Source organism: Benincasa hispida, chromosome 6, assembly GCF_027475165.1.
Source record: "Benincasa hispida cultivar pf3 chromosome 6, pf3_genome.v1.1, whole genome shotgun sequence".
Lineage (NCBI taxonomy): Eukaryota > Viridiplantae > Streptophyta > Magnoliopsida > Cucurbitales > Cucurbitaceae > Benincasa > Benincasa hispida.
Genome location: NC_143483.1, coordinates 35,817,894 through 35,827,793, shown reverse-complemented (window position 1 = coordinate 35,827,793; position 9,900 = coordinate 35,817,894).

Sequence of the window (9,900 nt, the reverse complement as noted above, 5' to 3'; positions counted from 1 at the left end):
GCAATTCTTTCTTAAAAGTGTTTTTATATACAAATTTGTCTAGTTTGTTATATATTAAGAGTATTTTTATTAATGTTTTTCAAGGTTGGTTGGTGGCGGTCGCCAGAAGTGGTAGTCGGGGTGGCCAACAGAGTTGGTGGGTGGAATTTTGCCAATGTGGGGGGTAGGGAGGTTGCCAGAGGTTGGTCAATGGTGGTCGGAGTTGGCCAGTGGCGATTGGAGGTTGGTTGATGATGATCACCAAGTGGCGGCCAGAGTTGGTCGTTGGCGGTCGCTGAGGTGGCAGGTGGAGTTGGCCGGTGGCGATTGTTGGAGGCGGCAGCTAGAGTTGGCCGCGGTGGTCACCGAAGGTGGTGTGTCGGAGGTTGGTGACGTACTTCCTAAATTAAATAAGGAGGAAACAAAATAATCGATGGGTTTGAATAATAAACACTATTCAAACCCATGAAAAAAGATGTAGGAAGCCAGACTTCCTAAATCCATGCCTCAAACCTTGAAACAAATACCCCATTCAATACATTCTAGCCTTCTAAAGACACTCTTTCCGTTTATCCTAGTCTAGCTTTTCAAGTACTAAAATAAAGTCAACAAGTAAATAGAACGGTGTGAGCACAAGCTAACATTAGCAGATGTGAAGTGAGAGATATGTCACCACTCACTGTCACCCTAAACCTATAAACTCAAACCAAATTTCCCATTGGGTGACAAATGAGAATACACTATGGGCTATTTGGGGCGCTGGATGATATAGGATGTGGGGAGTTCTGATGTCTGAGGAGTTCTGATGTCTGGAGAGTTCTAATCGAGTATGAACGATCGAGTATGATTGAGTATGTTCAAGCATTGAGATGATATACGATACATGGAAGGAAAATGACAGTGAGATACAAAACACATTCTAAAAAGGGGCCTACAAACAATTAAAATCGATGAGATAGGATAATGGACCTGAGATGATATAGGATGTGGGAACATACCATCTCATATTGGACCCCCAAACAACTCCTATTCATTTTTCAATGTTTCACTTTTAGCCTGAGGAAACACACATATGAACATCACCTCCAAACCTAATTTCATTCCATATTTCTTTTTTCTTTAACAGAATCATCATAAGTCGTTTAAATTCTCCTTGCATAATTATGAGTTCACTCATTGATGATAATATTTTATTTTTCAAAATCAAACATGGATCAATTTATTAAATAAATCTTAAGAAAAATATCCGTTTATATATTTAAACTTTGAGGTGGTATCAATTTATACTTTCGACTTTTGTAAGTATTTCAATTTACACCATATTTTAAATTTTGTTTGAAAAATATCGTGAGATTTTTAATTATTCCAAATAAATCAATTAAAACCATTTATTAAGATTATCTTTAAAATTTGTGAATACATCTAATATTGGATTAACAAAGTGGGTTGTAATTGATGCATGAACAAAATTTTAGATGTAATCCTTAGTGAGAGCAAATTTATTTGTTTATAAAACTTTAAGAGTTTAATCAATAAAATTGTAAGTTTCATACGATGTTTATCCAAAGGAAGCGTAGTAAAGATTATAAATTAGAAAACAATAAACTTCATTGATGCATGAGTTACCAGTGTTGATTAAAAAAAGTAAAAATTAACGAAATGTAAAAGCAACAAGAAATTAATGAATAGGTGCTTGGAAAATAGTAACTTATACTCCTTGAATCAAAGCCTCACTCTCAAAGGTTCTCTATGACAGATTCAATCTCCTTCAAGGTTTTTACACACAATCTTACGAGTAGGAGTGACCTAAAGACAATTCTTCTTCTTAAGAATTCTTGTCCTTAAAGAATTTTTTGATGTAGCTTGTGAGATATTTTTTTAAGAGTGGAGATTGTTGAATCATGAGACTTTCATCCTTTCATATAGGCCAAGGTAAGTGAGGATGGGCCGGAAACCAAATTTCTCATTAGAAGGTTTGAGCTAAGCATCTATCTCGTCCTTAAGGTTTCAAAAGTGACATTTTTTGTCCTTGAAATTGAAAAAAAAAAAAGTTTAAAATACACTTTTTACTTATGGGGTTTGGAGTAGTGGAGACCATGGACATAAGTAGAACTTACACACATTTACTTGTTTAATTAACTATAAAATAGTTTGGATCAAGTATTCAAATGTATTCTTTGAAAATTTCGGTCAGTTTTGGTTAACTTGGGATTTTTATTTACAAAAGATCGACACTGACTGAAGTTTTCTCTTAACTGATTGACCAATGTCGGTTTTGTAGTTGGAAGAGAAAATTAGTAGTGAAGAACAATCAGAATATTGTTGGTCAAAATTAAGGAGGAAACCTCAGAGAAGAAGAAAAGATCAGCATCAGCATCAGGTGGGCGATCATTGGAATGGGAGGAAGAAGATGAAATCACTGTGTTGAAATACGAATTCTCAGGGAACAACGCTGGGTATTCAAAGGCATTTTATGAAACATGTGAAGCCAAGATTAAGGAATAGGGAAGTTAAAATGAGTGAAATGAGTAGGAAAATTGGTGGATTGAAAAAGCAATATTTGTAGAGGGGAAAGGAAATTAGGCATTAACAGTAATGAATTGAAATATCTCAAGAAAGAGGCTCACCAAGGCCAAGTGTTTGTGTTATCTAAGAGAATATGGGGAGATTATGATTATGATGATGGTGGGGGAATGAAGCTGAAGTATATGGAAGGATTTAGGGAGTTTCTTGGAGAGATGGGATTGATGTCAATTGTTTGATGCCTTCAGCTTTGGAATGTCTCAAGAAAGAGTGGGAACTTCTTCATTTTCTTTTAACTTCCTCCTTACTTCTTTACCAAATTCAAAACAATGTCAACCTTTTATTTTTTTCTTAATCTGTTTCTTGGATGTTTCATACCTTCATTATTTATTTATTTATTCTTGAATTAGATTTTTCTAGTATAAAAGAAGTCAAATTATTTTACTAATATTAAAATCCATCAAAGTTGTTATGTATCAAAAGTTTCCAAAAAAAAAAAAAAAGTTTTTTTAAAAAAAGAGAAACGAGTTGCAAACAGAGAAGAAAAGAGCAAAAAGAGATCAAGAAAATCAGTGAAACTAAAAGTAAAATAGAATTCAGATTAAAGTAAAAACAAAGATGAATTTGCAGAAATTTACCGATGACTCCAAACATGTTACAAGCTTACCTCAGCGAAAAAAGTGTCGAAGGCACTGCTAGTAAAGATGTCGACGACGAAAAGCTTATGGCATGCAATGGGGTGTGAAACGGGTGTAACAACGAATGAGGTCATGTGACAATCGTTTATATCATGTATATATATATATATATATATAGAAAATTATATATATCACTCGAGTTTGTTATAAATGTGGGTAGGTCGAATACTTCAAAAGAGAGTGTCTGCAGTGGTTCCAAGAAGACATGGATGCACAAGAAGAGTCCGAAGGCACAGAAGAGGAAGAGTAGCAATCCAGTTCGAGTGTGTAGTTTGTAAATATGGTTTTAAGTGTTTGAAGGGTTGCAAAGAACAATGTACTAAATAGTTTGTAGATGTTGTATGAATGTTTATAAATAAGTTCTTTATCGAAAGTTTTCTTTCATCTTGTGTTTATTGTTGTTGGTTGTTGTTTTTGTTGGACTTTATCTAGGTTGAAGTGAAATCCTCTGAAGGGTGTTGACTAAACTTCAGGGGCGAAATTCTTTTAAGGAGAGGGCGAGTTTGTCAGCCTTGAACCTCCTTCCTTAAAAAATCTTCCAAGATGGGTTATTTGTGTAGTTGGCTCAAGGTACTTAAAATGTGTGAGCTTGGTTTTAGGCGTTGGAGTGTTGAAGGAAATAGGCCTTGAGTTAGACTTGAGGGGTGATGAAGAGAGGTTTTACCAAAGGAAAAGGTGAGCTAGGAGCCCGAGGTAGATTGATAGAGCCTAAGGTGTAGCAAGATGATGGTTGGGAGAAGAATGTGCTTAAGTGTTAAGCTTGTGAAGAACTAAGTAAAATCATGAAGTAAGACTCTCGGGTAGTTAAGTGTTTTAAACACTTAGTGAAAATTCTTAAGAGTTATTGAAAGAACGAAAACTAGGCATGGAGGCTTATGGCTAGAAGGAGGTGCCTAGGAGGCCTTGGCGGGCAAGTCATGTGAGGCTTGGCATGAGGTGAAAAGGCTTGCCAGGAGGGCCTAGGCGATGAAGAGAAGAAGGGCGATGTAGAAGTAAAGCTTGAGGCAATGAGAAGGGAAACATTGGGCGATGAGATGAGCTCATGGTTGTGGGATGCTTGGGACATGCGTTGGAAGGTTTAGGATGCCCATGCATGGGAGACTTGACCTTGCCATGCGTTAGTTTGGTTGGTTGCTGGATGTGGGAGGTCAATTTAAGGGTTTTGCATGAAGAATGGGGTGGGAAGATGTGAGATTAGCTAGGTGTAAATAAACTGATAAGTAAGGGTAGATGTCAAGCTTGTGGGCAAAAGAATCATGCAAGTGGGTCTATAAATAGAGGTTGGAAAGATGGATTTGTTTTGCCCATTTAGCTCGTGCAAAGGAGGAAATTCTTCAGCCAGATTGAAGCTCTTTGAGTATAGAAGATCACCCAAGGCTGCCATGGAAGGATTTGGTGGAAAAGATGCCGAAAGTTGAAGAAAACTCAAGGAAAGTCTTAGTTTTGGAACAATCGGAGCAAGTTGAAGAGTTTGAAAGATTTTGAGTTCTTGGGGAAGAATTAGAGGCCCAATTTTGATGTAAGCTTCCTAAGACATTGTTTAACAAGTTTTATGAAGGAAATTTAGTTTAATTAGGTTGGAAATAATGTTTTAAGTGCTGGAATATGAGAAAAATTAGGAAGAATTGGAAGAGGGGTTATCAAATGGAGGTTGAAGACAACAGGCAAAGAACGGTGGCCTGTTGGTGGGCGTCCAAGGCTGCACATCTTAGGTGTGGAATGCACGCCAACCTTGTGGTGGCCGAGCGTGTTGAGAGCCCAAGGAGCAAGTTGCCACGAGGGGAGTGAAGTGTTGGGGTTGATGTCTTAAATCTCATAGGATCCTATAGTTTGTAAACCTTGTATGAATAAACTTGTATGTGATTAATAATATTTGATATTTTATTCACTTTTTCTATGAAATATATGATATTTTAGTTGCATTAACCACAAACCAATAAACTAACATCCAAGGTTTTCGTTATAACTTAAACATGTATGTGGAGACATACAAGTGGATCATGTTAAAGTGATAACCTAAATGGTCTGTAGTATATGGATACGGCTGGGTACCTTATCCTGGTAACACTACGAGTATGGTCTGCTTTGTAGATGTTACAAATGTTGTAAAGTGGTACAAATGATCTGATCCTGATCATTCATGTATTAGACATGCGAGCAGGGATATTCTATACAAAGGAGTTTATATAAGATCGGACCACGAAATGCTTAGTCTCATTATATAACATCGTTCATAATAGAGACTTTCATTTCACTAGGACGACCATAGGTAACATGACCTTAATCTTGAGTGAGTTGTGAACTCCTACCTATAAAGGCGGTCCTTTAATTTGTATGGGTGAGAGTGGCCAGATCGCCGACTCAACAAGCCTACCATTTTGGGGATTCGTCTGATTGGGAAACTGGGAACTCAGCTACACAAGATGAAATTCACTCCTTCCCCGAACCAGGGGTAAGTAGATAAATTGCTCCTTTCCGAGTCTTGAACAATGTGGCGTAACACCCTCTCTTGGCTCGAAAGGGGTTTAGTCATAGTGTGACTATGATCTATTGTTCATTAGAGAAATTAGTGGTATTTAAGGAATTAGATGTAAATACATGGGCAAAATGGTAAATTGGCCCAACTGTATTTACGAGCAATTTGTAAAAGGTCATCGTACTATTGATTGGTTATCTCCAATGGACATAGAAATATATCTGTAGTGCGAAGAGTGCAATTGATGGTCTTTAGTGGAGTGCCCGACAGTTAACGGATGGTGGATAATGTAATTAAAGAGTTTAATTAATTATTCACGTACCGTTGGAGCTTCAAGCTACAGGTCCATAAGGTCCCCTTGGTAGTTCAAAAAGATTTAGTTGAGAGTCAGTTTTTGGGTTAATTTGAAATGTTTAAATTAATAAGAGGGAATTTAATTATATATGATATAATTGACATAATGTATTTAATACATTATAGTTTAATTGGAGGAACAAATATTTGAATGTGATTCAAATATATTTTCTATGAATGAGATTCATAGTTGTTAAATTTAATATAAATATGATTTATATTAAATGTCATAAAATAGAGAAAAAGAACTATAGTTTATATTGAATATGATGCAATACTAAAACTATAGGTTATAAATATAATATGATAAGTTGGTTATCATATTTATTTATATTATTAATTATTTGGATAATTAATCCCATTTTCTCTCTAACCACCTTAGTAGGAGGTTAGTTGGTTTTTATTGCAAAATGGAATAAATAAAATATGATTTTATTTTTCCAAAAAGAAGCTACACGATTTCAACAGAGCCTATACGATAGACTTTGAGATCTACACGATTGAAGATCTTTGTATACGATAGTCTTCTTCTTCAATCATCTTCCTCCTCCAAACACTCAAACACCTTCCTAACCAAAATAGTCAGAGCCTACCACTCCTGGGTTCTCACTCTGAGAATACCGAAGATACTAAGTGGTAGTGTCTTCCCCTTAAGTTCGAGTTCTGTTGCTGTTTGAGGAGTTCGTGATTGTTCGAGGGATTTACGAGAAGAAGTATTCTTCAAAGGTATAATCACTTGAACTCTTTTTCTAGTTTAAAAGCATGTTGTAATTTTATTAAGATGCATAATTTTTATGTTTACTGTAAATATTTGTTTTCAATTTAAATGGAATTTGGACGATCTATTTCCACTCATAGATCTCCTTGTAAACGAGTTTCTTCATGAAGCACACAGGGAGTCTAGCCTCAGCGTTCAGCACCTATGTTGTGCGAGGACTGCTACACACCAAGCAGCTTCGCGTGCATGCCCCAACGATCATGCCTATTGTGAACACCTAGTGTTGTAGCACTCAGTGTCATGATCGCAAACTTTCAAATACGGGACGAGCAATTGCATTTGCTCTAATCCAACGAGTAAGTCAGCTGTGTAAAAATCGAAAGTTGCAGACAACGTCAATATATGATGTAGCCTCCCTTCACATTTTAAGAGAAAATGGTTTTATAAAACGTGAGAGAATAAAAACATTGAAAACATTGTTAAAGAATGCATTGAAGATTGGCAGTTGCCAGAAAGCTTTGGCTGCAAAGAGTACATAAATACATTTTTCGGGGAGTTGACTAGTGGGTTCCCTTATAGTACATTCTAAGCGAATTCTAATATTCCTAGCTTTCATGTCAAAAGTGGCGAGTGGTCACTCCCATACAAAACAACATGAAATAAAAAAAACAACTTGCTAAGCTAATTACAAGACTTAAATATTAGATGGTTGAGGATGGTTTGGATATGTGTCCATGGGCGAACATTACCCCGAACGAGCATGCCCAAGACATTCTCTCACACTTAACGAATTGACATCCCTATCGACTGATGTAGCTTAAACTCGACGATCTTTTGCTTCCAAGCTTCCAAATCTTCGACACGTTCCCAACTTGTTTCTTTCACAGGGAGGTATTTCCACTCAATCAGTTATTCGTGGACTCTCCGAGTGGATCTTCTGGCCTTTCTGACTGTCGACAAGGACCTCTTCTACTTCCTTGTCTTTTTTCTGCTTTGGGTCAATTCTCGGTCGAATGGTCACATTGCGAAAATCATCATCAGGATCAGGATGATAAGGTTTAAAGTTTCTTACATGAATTACTGGGTGAATTTTCATCCATGCAAGCAGCACCATCATAAATGAATTATTCTCAATCTTCTTAAAAACTTCTACTGGTCACTCATACTTTCTGACGAGACGTTGGTCCTTGCAACTTCGAAAATGGATCTGCTCTGGCCTCATTTTTATGAGGACCCGGTCTTCTGCTTGAAATTCGAGAAGGCAATGCTTCTTATTTGCCCACTTCTTCATAAGTTTGAAGGCTTTCTCCAAGTATGCTCGAGCGATGTCGATACTCTACTTCCACTATTTGGTAAAGTTGTGGGCTTGAGGACTTTTCCCTACATAAGGATGATCAACAATATGAGGCAACAAAGGTTGCCTCCCAATTACAATTTAAAAGAGGCTTTTTCCTATCGACGAGCTTGTTTAACAATTGAAACTAAACTGGGCTACGTCAAGTAATTGGACCCAATTCTTCTGGGGGCAACGACAAAGTGACATTAATATTCCTCCAACAAACAATTGAATCTCTCTGTTTGGCCGTCAGTTTGCAGATGGTAACTTCAGAAGATGTTCAGGCTCATCCCCATGAAAGAAAACAATTCGGTTCAAAACATGCCAATGAATCTGCCATCTCTATCACTAACAATACTCATTGGAACTCTCCACAACTTCACTATATGCCTGAAGAACAGTTGAGTTGTCAACTCAGTGGAACATTGCTTCGAAGTGGGTATGAAGGTGGCATATTTCGATAACCAGTCAATGATAATTAAGATCACCTTATGATCACCCACCTTCGGGAGATGGCTAATAAAATCCATAAATACACTTTCCCATGTCTGGTTGGTATAGGCAGAGGCTCAAGGAGCCCAGAAATCTTTGCTTTCTCCACCTTGTCTTACCGACAGATAAGAAAAGTCTTGGTAGAGTGCATGATGTCATCTTTCATATTGGGCCAAAAATAGCCCTTCTTCAATAATGCATAAGTTCTCTGCCAACCCAGGTGACTAACCCACTGGGTATCATGGAACTCATGTGACAATTTCTTTCTTAATTTTCCTACTCTGGGAACATACAATCGATTCCCTTTTGTCAATAGCAAATCTCTTTCCACCTAAAATTGCCTTGTCTTACTAGCTTTAGCTAGAATAGTGACAGCTTGGGCAGAAGAGTCTTCCCGTAAGAACTCTTTGATGATGTCGCGCATTGATCTGTCGATCTTGCTTGCATGAATGTGGGCTAACATGCACAGGCCTACATGCTCACCCTTCCGACTCAAAGCGTCGATTGCTTAATTATTTGTCCTTTTCTTGTGTTCAAAATTAAAATCGAATTCAACCAGGAATTTTTGCCATCGGGTCTGCTTAGAAGTCAACCTGGGCCGGTCGAAGATTTGATAGATAGCATTGTTATTGGTCTTCACTATGAAAGAAGACCTCGATAGATACTGCTTCCAGGCCCTCAGACAATAGACCACAACCAGAATTTCCTTCTCAAAGATTGTATATCTTCTCTTTGTGCTATTAAGTTTCTAGTTTTCATAGGCCACAGGATGGCCTTCCTACATGAGGACACCCTTGAAGGCATACTCTGACGCATCCATCTCTACCTTAAACGACTTTGATAAGTCAACTAGACCAAGGACAGGACCCCTTGTCACAGTTGCTTTTAACTCTTCAAAGGCGTTCTGGCATTCTACCGACCACTGCCAAACTGTGCCCTTCTTTAATAACTCGGTCAGTAGAGCGACTCTTCTTGAAAATCCTTCGATGAATCGACAATAATAGTTAGCTAATCCTAAGAAGGAACACAACTCAGTCACAGAGGTGGGAGCTCAGGACTTCTGTATAGCTTGTAACTGCTCGTCATCCATTCCAATCCTTCCATATTCAATTATGTGCCCCAGGAAGTTTATTCACCTTTTCGCAAAAGCACATTTCTATTTCTTGATACACAACTGATTCTACCGCAACTAATAAAGACTAATAAGAGATGAACTTAATGTTCTTCTAGGGTAAGACTATAGACAACTATGTCATCAAGATAAACCACCACAAACTGGTTGAGGTACTCGTGAAAAACTTGGTTCATCATGGTACAAAATGTC